This window comes from Mustela lutreola, chromosome 6 (genome assembly GCF_030435805.1).
Source record: "Mustela lutreola isolate mMusLut2 chromosome 6, mMusLut2.pri, whole genome shotgun sequence".
Lineage (NCBI taxonomy): Eukaryota > Metazoa > Chordata > Mammalia > Carnivora > Mustelidae > Mustela > Mustela lutreola.
In genome coordinates, this window is record NC_081295.1 from 123,942,062 (window position 1) to 123,959,277 (window position 17,216).

The 17,216-nt window shown below is 44.0% G+C and overlaps 2 pseudogenes; both read right to left on the reverse strand.

The window, feature by feature from the left end:
* Positions 1–4,659: 4,659 nt before the first annotated feature.
* On the reverse strand, positions 4,660–8,678 carry LOC131834387 (twinfilin-1-like; annotated as a pseudogene).
* LOC131834382 (DLA class I histocompatibility antigen, A9/A9 alpha chain-like) lies at positions 7,028–15,045 on the reverse strand (annotated as a pseudogene).
* Positions 15,046–17,216: the final 2,171 nt, after the last annotated feature.

Genomic DNA, 17,216 nt, shown 5'->3' on the forward strand with positions numbered 1-17,216 from the left:
CATAATCTCCCCTAATCCCAACCATGTTGATACAAAAGTTCAGTATTCATCCATTCTGATGGGAGCATAATATTCCATTGTATATATGGACCATATCTTCTTTATCCATTTGTCTGTAGAAGGGCATCTTGGCTCTTTCCACAGTTTGATGATTGTGGCCATTGCTGCTGTGAACATTGGGGTACAGATGGCCCTTCTTTTCTCTACATCTGTATCTTTAGGGTAAATACACAGTAATGTAATTGCAGGGTCATAGGGTAGCTATATTTTTAATTTCTTAAGTAATCTCCACACGTTGAGATACCACCTTACGCCAGTTGGAATGACCAAAATTAACAAGACAGTAAACAAGTGTTGGAGAGGATGTGGAGAAAGGGGAACCCTCTTACACTGTTGGTGAGAATGCAAGTTGGTGCAACCACCTTTCTTGTTTCTTTTCTCTCTCTTTTTTTTTTTTTTTTTTTTTGACAGACAGGATTACAAGTAGGCAGAGAAGCAGGCTCCCCACAGAGCAGAGAGCCTGATGTGGGGCTCGATCCCAGGACCCTGGGATCATGACCTGAGCTGAAAGCAGAGGCTTAACCCACTGAGCCACCCAGGCACCCCCTTTCTTGTTTCTTGAGAAAGGTTTGTATTGACATATATTTCCTCTTAGGATTGCCTTTGCTTTAACACAAAAGTTTTGAACTGTTGTTTCCATTTTCATTTGTTTCCACGAATTTTTAAAGTTCTTTTTAATTTCCTGGTTGTCCCATTCATTCTTTAGTAGGATGCTCTTTTTCCTCCATGTATTTGTGTTCCTTCCAGATTATCTTTTATGATTCAGTTCCAGGTTTAAAGCAGTGTGGTCTGAAGATATGCAGGGAATAATCTTAATCTTTTGCTACTGGTTAAGACCTAATTTTGTATCTATTCTGGATAACATATTATGGACATCTGAAAAGAAGGTGTATTCTGCTGCTTTGGGATGAAATGTTCTGAATATAACTGTTTAGTCCTTCTGGTGCCATGTGTCAAGGAAAGTCATTGTTGTCTTATTGACTTTCTGCTTAGATGATCTGTCCCTTGGTGTGAGGGAGATGTTAAAGTCCCCCAGTATGACTGTATTATTATCAATTTGTTTCTTTACTTTGGTTATTAATTGCTTTACATAATTGTCTCCTTCTATATTAGGGGTATAAATATTTACAATTGTTAGGGATTTTGTTGTATAGACCCCCTTATTATGGTATAGTATCCTTCCTTGTATCTTATTACAGTCTTTGGCTTAAGGTCTAATTTGTCTGATAGAAGGATTACTACCCCAGCTTTCTCGTGCTATTCATTAGCATGATAAATGATTCTCCCCCGCTCACTTTCAATCTGTGGTGTCTTTGGGTCTAAAATGACTCTCTCGTAGACAGCATATCAATGGGTCTTACTGTTGACCCAATCTGATTCCCTGTGTCTTTTGACTGGGGCATTTAACCCATTTATATTCAGAGTTATTATTGATATTTATGAATTTAATACCATTGTATTACTTTTAAATTCACTGTTTCTGTATATTGTCTCTGTTCCTTCTTTGTCTTTTTTACTTTTGAGCTCTCTCTTCACTCAAAAGATCCCCTTTAATAATTCTTCCATGGCTGGTTTGGCTATCACAAATTCTTTTATTTTCTCTTTGTCCAGGAAGCTCTTTATCTCTCTTATTCTGAATGACAGCCTGCTTGATAAAGCATTGTTCGCTGCATATCTGTCCCATTTCGCATGTGTAATATATCATGTCAGTCCTTTCTGGGTGCCAGGAGCCTGTGGACAGGTCAGCTGCCAACCTTGTGTTTCTACCTATTTAGTTTAAGGACCTCAGGTTCTGAGCTGCTTTCAGGATTTTTCTTTATCTCTGAAATTTGCAAGCTTCACTATTATATGTCAGGGTGTTGGCCTATTTTTACGGATTTTCAGGGGGTTCTCTGTGCCTCCTGGACTTGAAAGCCTATTTCCTTCCCCAGATTAGGCATATTCTCAGCTATAATTTGTTCAAATAAACCTTCTGCCCCTTTCTTTTTCCTCTTCCTCTGGGATCCCCATTATTCTAATATTTTTTCACTTTATGGTAATGCTGATTTCTCAAATCCTACCCTAGTGATCCACTAGTTGTTTATCTCTCTTTTTCTCAGCTTTCTTATTCTCCATCACTTTGTCTTCTCTATCACTGACTCTTCTACCTCATTTATTCTAGCAGTTAGAGACTGCATTTTTATTGTGTCTCATTGATAGCCTTTTTTATTTCACCCTGACTCAGTTGTAGTTCTTTTATTTCTCTGGTAGAGATACTCTAGTGTCTTCTATGACTTTTCAAGTCCAGCTATTGTTTTTATAGTTATTGTTTTGAATTATAGTTCAGTTACCTTACTTATATCCATATTGATTAAATCTCTGGCAGTGAACACTGCCTCTTGTTCTCTTTTTTGGAGTGAGTTCCTCCATCTTCTCATTATTCTAGAAAAGAACAGATGAAAGATAGAGAAAATACAAAAATACCAACAACAACACCAGGAAAAATATACATTAAACAAATCAGAAAAGAACAGAAACCACAAGGGGGAAAAAAAGTGAGAATAAAATCAAACAAGAAGTTGAACAGAACAGAACAATAAACTAGATCCTGGGTTTACATTCATCTGTTTGTTAGAAAAAAACTAGATCCCAAAATAGGAAATAAAGAAAAAGTTATATGTATATACAAAAATAAGTTGAACGCGGGGCGCCTGGGTGACTCAGTGGGTTAAGCCTCTGCCTTCGGCTCAGATCATGATCTCAGGGTCCTGGGATAGAGCCCCACATTGGGCTCTCTGCTCAGCAGTGAGCCTGCTTCCCCCCTCTCTCTGCCTACCTCTCTGCCTACTTGTGATCTCTCTCTCTGTGTCAAGCAAATAAATAAAATCTTTAAAAAAAAAAATAAGATGAACGCAATGAAAGGAAGCCAAAAATGAAAAATATATATAAACATAAATGTAAAAATGAAAATTTTAAAAAGACTTAAAAATACAATTGGTAAGAAAATAGCTGAAAGGGAAATAAAATTTAAAACTGAAGGACTAAAGAATAAGGGGAAAAACCACAGATGGTATATATTTCTTTCTCCAAGGGCTGGAGTTTTGCAGTTCTGGATGATCAATAAACCCGGTATTCACCAGAAGTTCCTGCTGGTGTTCTGGGGGACGGGTCTACTGCACTGATTCTCAGGTGTCTTTCCCTAGATAAAACTGCATCCCCCCCCCCACCCTTTGCCAGGGGGCCAGGGCTCAGTGTAAGCAGTTCTGGAGCTGATGTGGGGGTATAAGTGGAGGCACTGTAATGTCTAGATCTGGAGCTGAAATTTTGTGTCCCTGCTCTTCAGTGAGTTCTCACAGAAAGGCAGTCTGTCATTCTTATCTCCCTGGTTTCCATCGGAACTCTGTGTTCACCCAGCCTGTGACTAGTCATTTCTATATCAGGCATATGACCCTGTTTTGTGCCTCCAAACTTTACAGATCCTTACAGAGCACACCAGCACTGCTCCTCCCAGGGAAGGGAGACTGGCCTCCATGGTCCTGCTGCTGGCTGGGCCCCTGCTCAGACACTATCACCCAACTGTGCCCAGGTGGGTGGTTTATGACAACACTCCTGGGCTTGCTGAGTGCAATGGGCTTCCCAGTTTAGTATCTGGGAACTCTGTTCCACTCAGGCACCCCCATTCTTTCTGTGTCCCTGAGATCCTGAGGCCACATTGTCCCACCTGGGATTCCACCCATCTTCGCTCCCTGAGCACCTTTCAAACAGGGATGTCCCTCATCAGAGCAGACTTTTCTGAAAGTTCTGATTTTACGATCTGCTGATATATCACTTTTCATTAGCCAGCTAATGGAGGCTCACTCCCCCAGTGGATTACCTTCCCATGTATTCCCTCAAAAAGTGATAACTTTTCTATGTGTAGACTTGTAGTAATTCTTTCTCGGATATCCAGTGGATTCCACAAATGTTCAGAATGATTTGTTAACTGTCTAGCCATTATAAAATGAGGCCCAATACTCTCTAACATTATTTACATATATGTTTCCCTATAAATATATATATTCATAATATATAAATACAATTTATATTTAATATTCCATATTACTTTAATCTTAAAATACATATTATTTATTTTATATGTAATTTATATTTTGTATTATATATTAAAATTTATATATATAATTCTCCTTGACTATATGTATGTACATATATATTTCCATATAAATATATATAGTTTCAATTAAAACAACTTGGATTCTGTTGTTGAAAACAAGGAGTGATAAATCCATGATGGAATACTTTTGAAGAGCATGGATTCAGAATTGTTTTCCAGTTTTATTGAGATATAGTTGAAATAACATTTTATAAAGTTAAGGGCACAACCTTTTGATTTGATATATTTATGTACTGCAAGCTGATTACCACTATAACAGCTAAGACCTGCATCAGTCATTTACGTGTGTGTGTGTGTGTGTGGTGGGAACTTTAAGGACTTCTTTTTAGCAATCAGACTTTTTTTTATGTTCATCTGATGATGACTTCCTTCATCTGCCACCTGGCTGTGCCCCACAGAGGAGAAAATATGTATCTCCCAGCTTACCTTGCATTTTTCTTCCTCAAAAAAAAAAAAAAAAAAACCAATAAATGTGTCTGTAAGATGTCTTCCCACAATGAGTGCTCTCCTCAAGGACTTCAGTGCTTCCCTACCTGTGGAACCACATGATGACTTGTGACTTTCTTACCAAACACTCAGGTCTCTCCACAGACCCACCACCTTAGAATGTTGGGCATGGGCCCAGGACTCACTGATGTGATAAGCCCTACAGGAGAGCTGATGCCCGGCCATGTAGGGATCCTGCTTCCTGTGCTCACTACTGTGGGATCTGAAGACCAGCAGCAGCAGCATCAACCGTTATCAATCCAGCACCTCATGCCCTACCCCTGACTGTCTAGATCTTTATAGCCCAGGAAATTCCCATGCATGCTGAAGGCTGGGTCTCCCCGGTCTCTGTGCCTTCTAGATGCAGAACCAGACTGTGCATTGCACTCTGGGTGTGCGCTCTGGTCAGCCTGCTTAGCCCTGAGCAGTCCAGGGATGGTCTTATTCATTTCTCTTCTATGGTTCTCACCCCCTGGTGACCTCATCTCTGATGAAGGCTCTAATCATCATGTATATGCTGTCGCCTCCCAAATCTATTTCTCCAACCCAGATATTTCTCCTCTCCTGCACTATCCAACTGCCACCTTGTTTGAATTTCCTTCCTTTTTCTTTTTAAGACTTTATTTATTTATTTAAAGAGTGAGCATGAGCAGGAATAAGGCAGAGTGAGTGGGAGACAGATTCTCCAGCACACTCCATGCTGAGTGGGGAGCCTGATGCAGGGCTCAATCTCAGGACCCCGAGATCATGACCTGAGCTGAAATCAAGACTCAAATGCTCTCTGGACTGAGCCACCCAAGCACCCTATTTCAATTTTTCTAATTACATCCATTTGTAGTTGTCTTTCAACAGTTTCAAGCAGAGAGCTCTTGCAGCTAAAATACAGCTTCCGTTCTCTTTACTGCATGTGTATCCCAGCATTGAATAAATAAAAACTACAGACTTCAAATCGTCTCCTTCATGGGAATCTTCCCACAGGAAGAAATGGTAGCGTGCTGAATCCTTGGGACTCCTCCTTGGCAAGTCTTTCAGTTCTGTCTTTGTTGTGTTGGCCAAAATTATAATTTCATCTTTCATATCTATTTCCAGTTGCACATAGTTGAGCTGTTACTTAATGTTTCCAAAGCTTGAAAAGCTTCTCAAGAAATAGGAAATGTTACTCCTTGTAGTGTTTGATGCTTCATGTCCACACCCATGTCAGTTTGTGCCTCATTAATTTTAATCTGTCGTGATTCTTCCTCAGCTGCAGTCAATGGGGCAGGAGAAGATTGTGACAGAAGACTGTTTTTTATATCCGTGTAATGATGCATCTTCCTTTACTGTTCCAAACACTTCATCTGTAATGTGGACCCCTCCAAACTCCTTTTTCAGAGTTGCACTAGTTCCTACATACAACATATATTGATGATCATGAGAATATTCTGGAGACCAGGAAGTGAATATCCATTCATATCCTTGGGCATTCTGAGAGTTTAAACTGAACACTATGTTGCATGGCTGTTTGTCCTCCAGGAGGGGTAAAACAAAGGAATCATAATCCTTACCCCAGGAACTGGAAGGCAGACTACATGATGCAATCACAAGTGTCTCTTTTTCAACAGATATTTTTAGAACTCAATATTTTTCATTTCTTCTCTGGCAAAAGTATCTTTAACATCTTCACTTGCTTGGAGGTGGGACTGATGGGATGTGGCAGCCGTGGGCTCCCAGATCTGGCACTAAGTCTGTGCAGAGACATTTCAGCTTGAGTGGCATGAGTGTCACCCAGGTGTCAGGAGCAGCAGAGACAACAGTTCCGACCAAGGCTCAGATGTCCTGCATCAGAGGAGTCATGACATTAGCACCCTCAACTGACAACTTCCCCAGTTTGCTGTTCAGGGAGACAGTGTTTTGGGAAATATCCTGGTGTTTTCCTTTACTTGTCAGTAGAACCCTTCATTTTCCTATTCTTTGGCTTCATTGATTTTTTGCTTTGAACCCACCAAGACGTGATCCCAGTTGTGGGTAACACAACTGTCAACCTGACAACCTCAATTGCATTTTTTTTAAGATTTTTATTTATTTATTCATGAGAGACAGAGAGAGAGAGAGAGGCAGAGGCAGAGGGAGAAGCAGGGAGTCTGATGTGGGACTTGATCCCAGGACCCTAGGATCATGACCTGAGCAGAAGGCAGATGCTTAACAATCTGAGCCACCCAGGCACCCCTCAACCACATTTTTAAATGACATCTCAGATTAAGCAGGTCTCTCTCTTTTTTTCTTTTTTGAGATAAAGAGCATGTGTGTGTGCAAGCTGGGGGGAGGAACAGAGAAGGAGAGGGAGAGAGAATCTTTTCTTTTTAAAGATTTTATTTATTTATTTGACAGAGGGAGAGAGAGCACAAGCAGGCTCCCCACTGATCAAGGAGCCTGATGTGGGGCTGGATCCCAGGACCCCAGGATCATGACCTGAGCCAGGCAGACCTGAATGGTCTCAGCTATCCAGGCGACACATGGGAGAGAGAATCTTAAGCATACTCCATGCTCAGTGAGATGCTGGATGAGGGGCTCGATCTCACAAACCTGAGATCATGACCTGAGTTGAAATCAAGAGTTCCATGCTTAATAAGTTACCCAGGTGCCCCTCAGCTTAAACATCTCTTAAACTGAAAGTCTATGGTGTCCCTTCTCACATATGCTCCTTCCTCTCAAGGACTGAGTGAGAAAGTCCCTCACAGTTCTCAAAGCCACTGACAATGAAGCAACAGGTACTTCCAGTTGGTTATTGCATGGATGGTCTCCCCTTCCATCCCTGGCTGACTGGATCCCTTAATAGTTTCTGAGAAAGGCTGGTCCCCTAGACCAGTCACTCTTCCTGTAGAGGATCTGAAGAGCCAAGATTTAATTAATCCCCTGTCTCCTGAGCCCTGGGAGAGACAGCAGGTATTCAGGAATCTATTCCATTTACCCCCCTCCTTATGGGAGTGCAGCCCCAGGCTGTGCAGAGATCTGGGAAGTGCTCAGGTGTCTCCTAACTGTGCACTGCAGCATCTCCTTCCGGTTCTCCAGGCACCTATGGGGCCACTCCATGCACCTGCCCTCCACGTAGTTCCTCTCATGCTCTGTTGCACCTGCCCAGTGATCTGCGCCACCGTGTCCACCACAGTCCAAGAGTGCAGGTCTTCTTCGGGGCGAGATAATCTGTGCCGTCATCAACCAACTGCCAGTGTCCACCAAGGAGAGGCCCTTGAGACCCCACAGCTCAACTATAGGTCAACTGGAAAGTAAGACCCTGGCCTTGCCCCAGAGGCAGCCCCAACCACACAGCCTCCCCACACCCCTCCCACTCCCCTCTGCTCCACACTTCTGGGTGGTGACTGGTCACAGCCAGTTTCCAAAGGTACAACAGAGAGAATTCCCTGGGTGGAGACTCCCGGTGGGTTCTGAGGCCTCCAGATGAAGCTCCAAACCACAGCCAGGGAGACCCGGCTGGCCGGTGGGAAATGGGGAGACTTGTGACCTGTGGTCTGCCCAGCCTCACTGGATTGGCCTCACTCTGGTTGTAACAGTTCCTGTGTGGCTTCAACCTACAGCAGGATGGTATATCCCATTCCTGCCTCTGTAGCCTCAAGCCTATTCTGTGGCCATCCCCTACATAATACCAAAACATAAAAAAGTTAGATTCCATTGTTTGCTCCAAAAAGTTGATTAGGGGAATAGTTCCACGAAGTAAGCATTCAGAGATGTTCCTTACACTAAACTAAGAACCACTTCCACTCCTCCCACCTGACTATATATACCTCAAGGTAAGAAAATGACATGTATCTCACATCACATGTCATATTGACAAAAAACATCCTCCCTTTTCTCTCCACGGCGGGAAAAAACCCACATTTAAATGTGATTTAAAATCCCACCCTGCCTTCTCTCCTCTCCAACCTCAGCAGTTCCAGATCCGGCTGAGCACCAGACTCGCTCCGAGGGACTTCTCAGAACACATGGCCCTCTCCACAGACCCACAGACTCTGAGGATTTGCACAAGGTCAGGGAATCACCTATTTAACAAGCTTTATGAGCAAGGTTGAGGCACAACCACGGGGTATCCTAATCTACATTCTTGCTGCTACAAGTGTGATGGGAAGACTAGCAGCAGCCACACCTTTGGAAAACACAGAATCTCATACTCTACTCCACACTTTGTGAGCCTTAATAGGATGCCTGGGAATTCTCTGAACAGGGAGGTTTGGGACTCCCTGGTCTATGCGTGGAGCCAGGACTATGCAGACTGCTCTGAGTGTGTGGTCTGATCAGATCTCTTAGCACCGGGGGGTCCAGGGTTTGGTCCTTGTCCCCTTCTCTTCTACGGCCCTTGCCCCCTTGGTGACTTCATCTATGCTAAAGACTAAATATCATTTACATGGTGTCACTTCAAAATCTATTTCCCAGCTCAGACCTTTCTCCTAAATTCCACCCTCATCCACATTTCTCTGATGGCCAAGCCAACTCCTTCACTTACATTTCTAATAGATATCTCACCTCATCATATCTTCATGGAATGCTTGTGACGTCCCCTCCTCAAAATGCTCCTTCCAGAGTCTTCCTCATCTCTGCTGACAACAGCTCCATCTTTCCACTTGCATAGTCCAGAATTTGGGGGGTCCTCCTTGACTCCTCTTTCTCATACCCAAGATTGTGCTGAAAAGCCCATCTACTGATTGTATCCAGAATCCCATAACCTCCCACTCTTTCCACTGCTCACACCCCAGTGGAAAGAACAGATCTCTCCAGCCTGGAACATTGTACCCTTTCCTACTGCTCTCCCCAGTGCCTCAGCTGCCCCCTTCCTCCCATTCTGTTCCTAACACTGCAGACAAAGTGATCCTTTCAAAGGACAAGTTGCACCATGTCCCTCTTTTGCTCAAACTGTATTGTAATTCCCATTAGAGCAAAGCACACTTAAGCAAAGCTTGACATCCTCTAAACTTAGTGTCTGGCCATGCCTGTATCTCGTCTTGGTTACTCTCTACTCCAGCCATACTGGCCTCCCTTCTCTTCCCAGAACACCCAGACACACCTGCCCTCATGCATTCACACTGGAATTTCCCCTGTCTAGAAAATCTTGTCCCAGACAATCTCATGGATAATTCCATCAAATCTTTTCTCAAAGCTCACCTTTTCAGGGACACCTACAGTGAGCCCCCAAGTGAAAACAGCCATCTTTTGATAGAAGATATTGTTCTAAAAAATAAAGACAGTCAACAGACACATGAAAAGATGCTCAATATCACTCATCATCAGGGAAATACAAATCAAAACCACAATGAGCTATTACTTACACCTGTCAGAATGGCTAAAACCAACAATGCAAGAAATAACAAGTGTGGAGATGATACGGAGAAAAGGAACTCTCATGCACAGTTGGTGGGAATGTAAATTGGTGCAGGCACTATGGAAAACAGTGTGGAGGATCCTCAAGGAGTTAAAACTAAAATTATCATATGACCTAGTAATCCCATTATTGGGTATTTACTCAAAAAAAATGAAAACACTAACTTGAAAAGATACATGCACCCCTATGTTTACTGCAGCATTATTTACAACAATAAGAAAGCAACCCAAGTGTCCACCGATAGTTGAATGCATAAAGAAGATGTGGCATATATACACAATGGAATATTATTCAGCCATCAAAAAGAATGAAATTTGGCCATTTGCAAAAACACAAATGGAGCTGGACAGTGTTATGCTAATTAAAGTAAGTCAGAGAAAGACAAATATCATACGATTTCATTCATATCTGAAACTTAAGAAGCAAAACAGATGAACAAAAGAAAAAGAGACATCCAAAAGAAGAGACTCTTAAATACAGAGAACTGGTGGTTGAGGGGAGGTGGCTGGGGGGAGGGGTGAAAGGTATGAAGGGGATTAAGAGGACACTTGTTATAGTGAGCACTGAGAAATGTATAGCACTGCTAAATCACTATATTGTTTACCTGATATTAATATAACAGTCTATATAAATTATACTTAAATAAATGCATAAAAGTTTTAAAATTTTTTTTAAATTTTTAAGTTTCTTTGTTCATGTACTACATTCCCATATATATTTTAAAAAACAAAAGCCATTTTTCCTGTCCCCACACCCCAACTCTGGATCACCTACCTTCTGCATTTTCTCATAGCATTTAGGACTTTCTGACCTAACTCCTCCCTCATTTTCTGCCTATGATGGATAGTCTGCCTCTTCCCGCTGGAAGAGGATCCCAGACTCTGAGACCATGAAATGAGCCAAAGGCAGACGCTTAACTGACTAAGGCACCCAGTCATCCCTTTGTAGTTTTTTTTAAAGAGATGCTTTTGCTTTCACCATTTTTCTACATTTTCAATTTTGTGATTTTTTTTCTTTATATGACATCCATAATATATATTCAATAATATATATTTCTATATTTATATGATATCCTGGTTATGTTATAGTTTATGTCTTATGATTCCAATACTGAATTTTATGAGCTTCTTTATACTCTCTATTCTTTCTAAAATGATTCGCTCGTGTATTTTTTCCATTTAATTTTTATCTTTTTCTTTCTGTAATTATTTGTGAAAATTTTTGGTACACAGGTTAAATACAGATTTCTGTAGAGAAATTTGTTTCTTTCCCTTTTTTAAACATTTATTTATTTGAGAGAGAGAGAGGGAAAGAAGGACAATGGGAGAGAATCTCAAGCTAACTTCCTGCTGAGCAGAGCCCTACAAGGGGCTCCATCTCAGGACCCATGAGATCATGACCTGAGCCAAACCCAAGAGTTGGACACTTAAATGACTGAGGCCCCCAGGTGCTCCTGCTTCTTTCTCTTTTAAAGGATTTCTTTTTTAAAAACTTACTCATTTTTGTTTGTTTATTTTCAGTAAGCTATATGTCCAACATGGGGCTTGAACTCAGGACCTCATATTCAAGAGTCACCTGCTCTACCAACTGAGCCAGTCAGCTGTCCTGAATTTGTTTCTTTCTTACAATTTTTGGATCATCACCAATCCAGGACAATTATAAACTAAACTAATGACTTGAAGTTATTTTGCCCCAAAATGGTAAAAAAATAAAATAAAATTTTGACTACAAATCACAAAAGGGTTAGTCTGTGACTGCAATTTTTTTGCAATAACTGTTTGCTCACTTTATGCTCTCAAAGGCAAATTTCCTTAGAATACTCTTGTACTTGAAAATAGAGAAGATTTTAATATGTTTCACCCTTTTCTGGTGATATGAACTTAGTTTTCCATATTTTCAGAGAGGCAGTGTTTCTCATGCTCCTTGCATGAATAAGCTCTGGGTGTCATTTCCTGTCTATTAAGGTCACGAAACTGAGAAACCAAGCTGAGACTTTCCAGATTTGAAAAATGTCCTAAGGATCAGAACAGTATTTCTCCCTGTCTTATCACCCACTTCAGGGTCTCCAGGGTCTCACCTTTAGGAGCCGTGAGAGACACATTAGAGCCCTGGGCACTTTCATCGCCTAGGAGAGAACAAACAGGATATGGTCAGAGACCACAGGTCAGGAGACTAAAGGAGGAGCTATGGGGTGAGTGGGCTCCCCATGGGGTCCTGTCTACACTATCCCAGGGTCTCAGGTATCACCCCCTTCATATTTACCTGCAGCATGAGAGTAGCCTGGTCTTCTTCTTTCTGTGGAAAGAAAATAATCATGTCAGAGGCCTGAAACAGGCCCGGGCCATGAGATCCTAGAGGAAGCTTCTGGCCCTGGTTCTAAATGAAGTTTGCAGAATTCTGGCTGAACACCCAGGACACAACATGAAACATGAAGAACAACATGTGGGCTCACTGGGTCTGGGGTCACAGAGACCTTCTTTTCTGTCCTGTGACTGCTGGGCATCAGGTCTCCATCACCAGAATTAACAAGATGAAAATGTGTTCTTCATTTTCAAAAGTGTTTGCTACACACTGAGTGTAGTGATCAGCTCCAGATTGGGCAAGTCCATGTGTGAGGACGGTACTTCCCAGTAACAAGGCAGGACAGTCTCCTACCTAGGAAACCACCCCCCCCCAGGGACAAGAAATCCCAGATCCCCTCACTCCATTCCCTACCTGAACACATCTTCCAGCAGATCACAGCTCCAACTCCAATCACTGCAATCACTGCAATCAGACCACCACTGATCCACGTGATGGGGTTGGTAGGAGGAGGTGGCTCTGGAAATGGAGGGAAGGTGAGGGGTCCAGAGCTCTGGTAAGTGTCCTGACCCTGCTGAAGTTCTCCAGAAGGCCTTCTGCTTTCCCTGAGAAGAGGCTCGACCCCAAACCCTCCTTACCCCATTTCTCGGTGATGGGTTTGGGCAGTCCCTCATGCTGCACATGGCATGTGTATGTCTGCTTCTCTCCAGAAGGCACCACCACAGCCGCCCACTTCTGGAAGGTTCCATCTCCTGCAGGCCTGGTCTCCACAAGCTCTGTGTCCTGAGTTAGGTCTTCCCCATCCCGCTGCCAGGTCAGGGTGATCTCCGCAGGGTAGAAGCCCAGGGCCCAGCACCTCAGGGTGACATCACGGTTAGAGATAGGGTGGTGTGTCACACGTATGTCAGGAGGTTCTGAGGAAGAGAATCAGAAAATCCACACTTGGGTTTACCTCTATATGCCACTAAAACGGCATTCATGTGACCATTCTGAGGGAGACTGGGCATTGGTTCAGATGGAAGAATAAAACCCAGTTACCAACCCAGCCTTTGGGATCTTCTAATCCTGGGAAGTTCTTGAGTAGGAAAACCCAGGATAGGAGGTTGTAGGTCTTAGGGGGAGAGCACACTAAATGGTCCTGACTGAGGTGGAGGGTGACTGAGTCAGAAAACCAGGATTCAGACCCGCAAAGGGCTTTTTAAAAAAAGTCCTTGAGAGGGAAAATCATGGTTCCCAAGGTGGCTGCCAGGGTCAAAGGGAACCAGTGATGGGTTATTGCAGGGATGGTCCCCACCTGCCTCCCAGGAGAGACTGGATTCCTCAGTTGTCCTTAGAGAAAAGCGGCCCTCTGGGTGAGTCACTCTCTAGTAGGAACCTGAACACCCAGGCGGACTTCCCTCTCCCCACCCATGGGAGAGCGGTGTTCTGCCACTAAGTCCATTTTCCCTTCCTGGTGAGAAGACAGCCCCAGGGGAGGGGAGATCAGGGAGGCCCCGAGGCCCCTCATACCTGCGTGGAGCAGCATCTCCTTCCCGTTCTCCAGGTACCTGCGGAGCCACTCCACGCACGTGACCTCCAGGTAGTTCCGGTCATGCTCAGTGTAACCTTTGGCCTCCCACTTGCGCCGGGTGATCTGCGCCGCGGTGTCCGCCCCGGTCCAGGAGCGCAGGTCCTCATTCAGGTCGATGTAATCCACACCATCGTAGGCGAACTGACTGTACCCGCGGAGGAGGCGCCCGTCGGGCCCCACGTCACAGCCATACATGCGCTGGATGGTGTGAGACCCTGGTCCCGCCCCGACGGGCAGGGGGTTAAATCCAAATGGAAAGTAAAACCCCCCAAAAGTTCCCTCGGGTTCCTCCCAGTTTGGGGATCTGGGGACGGGAATTTCCTCAAACTCGGGGTGATGCTCGCATCAGGACACTCGGGGAGATCCCGGACCGTCGGTGGGGATGGGGTTCGTGACCTGGACCCGGGCCCTGTCACTCACCGGCCTCGCTCTGGTTGTAGTGGTCCCGCAGGTTGTTCAGGCTCACCCGGTAATACATGCATTGTGCTTGGCGATTCGGGTCTCGTCGTCCCAATACTCCGGCCCCTCCTGCTCCACCCACGGTGCCCGCGGCTCCATCCTCCCACTCCCAGAGCGGCTGTCAAACCGCACGAACTGCGTGTCGTCCACGTAGCCAAGGGCGATGAAGCGTAGGGGCCGGGACGCGAAGGTGTAGAAATACCTCAGGGAGTGGGAGCCTGTGGGTGCGGAGGGGCTGAGACCCCGCCCGACCCTCCTCCCGGCGCGGGGTCGAGGACCAGTTGGAGGCGGCAGGGAGGGCAGCGGGAGGGGGCATCGAGTGGGGGGAGAGCAGGGCACAGGCGGGGAGGAACGGGGGAGCACAGGCTGGGGTGGGGCCGGGGCGGCTGGGGTCTGGGGCGGGGGCGGAGGAGAGGCGCCTTCCCCGGGGGTCCCGCGTCCCCGCCCGGCGGTCCCCTCGCTCCAGTCCCGCAGAGGCCCTTTCCTCCCGCCACGCACTCACCCGCCCAGGTCTCGGTCACGGCCAGGGCCCCCGACAGCAGCAGGAGGACGGTTTGGGGCATCACGACCTGCATTTCCGGGGTCTGGGCAAACGGCTGAGTCGCAGCTGGGCTCGGTGGCGGATGCGGAGACTTTATAACCCAGAATTTAAGTGCCGCTGATTGGTCACTCCAGAAACCTGATACCCAAGGGGAGTGCGAGCTAGGGCTGCGTCATGAGTATCTAGGCGGAAGCACCTGACACAGGTGTGAGAGCGAGAAGTGAAACCTGGGAAAATGGGAACTCCCCAACACAGGATTCTCTTCTCCAGTCACAGCCCTGGGGCCAGAGAGCCTAAGAGGCAGGCCTAGGGTCCTGGGACTTTGCCGCGACACGTCACATATGGCACAGAGCTCTCTTTGTCACACTGTCCCTGAGTCGTGGCCCAGGACCTATGTGTGTCAGTGATTCTCAGAAGTTTTGTTCACAGGGTATCTATACAGTCTCAGAGATGACTGAGGATTCCAAGGATAATCTTGTGTTTGTGGGTTATCTCTATCAGCATTTACCTAGTAAGGTAACAGATTAAAAGATTTATTAATTCGCTTAGAATCATATTAACCCATAGCATGAAAACAGAAATATTATTTTTATGAAAAATAACTATATCTGCAAATAAGCAGCATGGTGAGAAGAGTGATGTTGTTGCATTTTAAATTTTGCAAGTTTCTTTCTTGTCTGTCTCCTTAGAAAACCTCTGGATGTTCAGATTTATTTCTGCATTTACTGTGTTGTTTTGGCTGAAGTATATGAAAAAAATTTACAAAACTTGCACAAACAGGGGAGAATGCTATGTTTCATAACTTTCTAAGATAATTACAGATAGTCATCTTAGATACTATATTCAGACTACAAGGGTTGTACCTTCTCTAAGGTTATTTGCAAAGTGGAACCTGAAACAGTATCATCGACTCTGTTCTTCTCTGTTACATTAAAACCCACGGGCCCATCTTGCACACTGAACAGATCTTGTACTAATGCATGATTGTTTGTTTATTTATTCATTTTTTCTTTGAAGCATGATTGTTTTTAAAGTAATTGTTGTTTTACTAAGTTATCTAAGGCTTCCTGTGTTGATTAGACTAGAATGGAGTTATCAAAAAGTCGTATTTGTTTTACCATTACTGCAGATCCCAACAGGAAAGTTTACCAGTAGTGAGAAGCTATCAAGTTTATTGGTGGATCACAAGTTTTCCAAAATTCTGATTTTCTCTTCAAAGCTTATATTTGATTGATGTAACAAATACTATTTGCTGTTATATGTGAGTTGATTTTCATAAAAGGGTAGTTTCCTGTTCATTTTCCAGAAACTGTTGGCCAACTATCCTAGTGTAAATAATCCAAGTTTCTGTGTCATTCATTCCTTTAGGTAAAAATGGTATTCTGTTAAAAAAAAAAAGGAGGCCAGATAATTTCACACAAATTATTTTCCTTGGAGCTTATGCATGTAGTGGAATTGCTATACATCCCACGTTTTCATATAAGACATGTTTAATATGTGGATTTGAGAATAATTAATAGATATAATAATCTTGAATACCTTAACAAGGACATTTTAAAGTGTGACTAGTTTTCTTTTGTTCTGTTTTATGGTTTGGAGGCATTTTATTGGCACGTAGGTATTACATACCTAGAAAAAGAATCCCAGGATTTTCCCTTGTGTGTGATTTCATCTTGCTCCTTCATGGTCTATGGTGCCGGCTGACATTGTCAGGACAATGAAACCAAACTGGAGGGTTTGGATCAGAATTTTCTGCCAATTTTGGTAGATCTTTGAATTGTACACCAAATCTGGGGCTGGCCACTCCACACATGTTCCCAGCAATGTTCCCAGTTAGGTAATAAACAGTGATTTCAGATTCTTCAGTGTAACCGTGCTTCATCATCACAGTTAGAAATGGGACATGACTTTGGAGCATGGCCTGATAAGACCTGCCTTTTGCGTCTCTTTCTAGCATTGAGCATCTGCCAAGGTATTCATGTGACTGTTATGGTGGATCAGAAAGAAGACAGAAAGAGTGCTTCTGGTTTTTTATGTAAGTAGTGGTGAAGAATAACAGCTATTGCTGTTCACACCCATCACCTCCATTCTTGCTAAGTTTTACCTCAGTGTGAATGTCAATATGGTGAAAACACAAATAATGTCTCAGTGATGTTATGAAAATAGTTTAACCTCGTGGATTCTGCAAAGAGCCTCAGTGACATCGGCTGCTCCCCAGAACACACTTTGAGAGCGACTGCTCTGAATAATCCTGGGAGAGTCTCCTGCTGGTCCTGCCCTG